At 40.0% G+C, this 2,700-nt stretch overlaps 1 pseudogene; it reads right to left on the reverse strand.

Annotated features, from left to right (window-relative positions):
- Positions 1–1,378: 1,378 nt before the first annotated feature.
- Positions 1,379–2,316, reverse strand: LOC100349866 (tRNA selenocysteine 1-associated protein 1-like; annotated as a pseudogene).
- Positions 2,317–2,700: the final 384 nt, after the last annotated feature.

Below are 2,700 nucleotides of genomic sequence, written 5' to 3' on the forward strand. Positions count from 1 at the left end.
ATTAATAGATATTCAAGTGGGAAAGTTAAGTAGGTCATCAGAAATATGAATAAAGAGTTTAATATATAGATATTTAGACTGAGTGTAGATAGCAGTAAGAGCCACGAGACAGTCTGTGAACTAACAGAGTATAACTAGACAAGGGAAAAAAATTCTAAGAACAGAGCCCTGGAGTATTCCATACTGTAGAGATCAAGAAGATTAGAAAGAAACAGTAAAACTGAATGAGGATATCATAGTAAATGGGGGGGGGGAGAGATTTTGGAAGCCTGTTGAAAGCATGCCAAAGATAAGAGAGTAATCAATTACATTAAATGCTGCTTATATTTAAAGTAAGATGAGGACTTAGAAATCCAAGGGTCATTGGTCAGGATTTTTATTTATTTATAATATAAAGAGAAGATTTTATGTAGTTCATGGACACAATTCTAAGAATACAATGATTTGGTCAGGGTATAGAGACAGGAGTGAATTCAAAGAGAATGCGAAGACAAAAATGAAACAATAAACATAGACCACAGTTTTGGGGGTGTTTTACTGTACAAATGGCTATAAATTAACAACTGCATTGAAAATTGTGTGCCAAAGGTTTTCATGTGACTTTGGGGAAGAAGAAAAATAGGAAAGAAAACTGGTGATGCTGGTAGAGGGGAAAGAATGCAGAATATACCAGTTCAGCTCTAAGTAGATAGTGGTTATCTGGGAGCTTGAGGAAATTCTTTACAAATTTCTTTGTTTTACTCAGTTAAGGAAGCAAGAGAAGGAAAAACATGAAAAGATGATGATGGGGGATAGTGTTGGGGACTTGAAGAGAAAGGAAAGGTTTGAAATATAGTAGTCCTCCTTTATCTGTAGTTTCACTTCCTATAGTTTCAGTTGCCTGTGTTCAACCATGATGCACAAATATTAAATGGAAAATTCCAGAAATAAACAATTTTTGATTTTTAAATGGTACACCATGTGAATAGTTGTCCTGCCCTAGTTTTGAGTCATCCCTTTGACCAGCATCTCCATGTAGTATAGGCTACTTCCTGATAGTCACATTGCAGCCTCCTTGGTTATCAGGTTGACTGTTGTGGTATCACATCACGTGTGTTTTGCACTAAAGGTCCCAAAATGCAAGAGTAGTGAAGCTGTAAACTTCATTATACTATATAGTTTCAATTGTTCTACTAGTAATCGTATTTGTCTATTAATTTAATTTGTAAATTAAAACTTATGATATATGATATATATGAAACCATATATATTTATATGAATTAGTACTGTTCACAGTTTCTGACATCTTTTTTAATCTTAAAAATCATATTTCTAAAAAGATAAAAAATGTTCACAATATTAAAAAAAATAGTCCATTCTGGTTTATCCTTTGTCCTGGCTACATCACAGCAGGCTCTCTGAAGCCAGTGTGTTCAGGGGCTGCCAGTGACACATCCAGCTGTGTCATGGAGTCTTCCAGTGTGTCATCACCAACTTCCTCATATGTCTGCATGGTGCGCGGGTGTAGCCATACTGGGGGTAACTGTAGCTGTAGCTGCCCATGTTCCGATCATAGCCCCACTGGGCATAATAGTTCTGGAACTGCTGATAATACTGTTGTACCTGTAGCTGTACATCTGGCTATATTCCACTGGCTTTAAATGGCTCACTTTAGGGACAGCTATACTCAGCTGCACAGTTTTAGACCCCAGTCCTACTGTTTCCTGGTACTCTGTCAGGACTTGCCTCTGTTCAAGTCATTTGTGAATTTCACAAATCTGTAGCCCTTAGACACACCCATCTGGTCTAAAATTACCTTGCCTCCTCTACAAGAGAGGTAGACTTTGATGAAGAATTCGTACAGCATGCCATCATCCACGTCTGGGGTCAAGTCCCCCACAAAAAGTGAATACTCAGGACTGTTATCTGGTTGTTTCCCATAAGTGGCATAGCTCAATTTCTAACATTTAAAACCTTTTTCCTTGGCCAAAACATCTCCCCCTCTCTAAGCCTCAACTTTTTTCCTGTATAAAATAAAGGGGTTGCATGGATGACAGCTAAGTGCACTGCCAGCTCCGTGGTTCTATACGCCCAGGTGTGCCAGCTAGTACAGTTGTAAGCTAAGTAAAGGCGTGGCTCCTGGAAGGGGCTTTCCATTAATTTTATGCAAACATTTTTCTGCTATAGCCAAATCTGCAAACTCCGCTGGGGTCCCAGTGAGATGGCTGCAGATTATTTTGACATTCATCACGTCTCCTCCATGGTGGCGAAGGCTCTGGAGCTGAAGTTCTCATCCATGTGGAGCTCCATGGCTCCCATCCATAGGCTGGAGGCCATGGACACACTAGAGGAGCTACTTTGCGGGCCTCACAGGCCCTCGCGGCGCTGCTCGGCGTTCCAGACATCTACCGAGAGTCTTAGAATGTATCCTCCTCCGATGAGAGGGGATTATTGGAGATATCTATGAGAAATGAGAGAGAATGTGTACATATCACTGCCAGATCACAATGTATGTCCCCTTGAGATAGTGACTGGCAATTAACAGTGGAGCTAATCAGCACAGTTGGTACTTTCCTCAGACAGGATAAGCATTATCGCGAAATGTGAGGGGATACGGCAAGAGTTCAAACTTAAGCAGGGTGTGTTTCCCCAATGAATAAGATGAAGAAAGAAGATAAGGAAAGTGATGTCCTTGAAGGTTGAGAATGTACATAATCAGAG

Source organism: Oryctolagus cuniculus, chromosome X (genome assembly GCF_051225735.1).
Source record: "Oryctolagus cuniculus isolate XC-2025 breed Fujian yellow rabbit chromosome X, ASM5122573v1, whole genome shotgun sequence".
In the NCBI taxonomy this organism is placed as follows: domain Eukaryota; kingdom Metazoa; phylum Chordata; class Mammalia; order Lagomorpha; family Leporidae; genus Oryctolagus; species Oryctolagus cuniculus.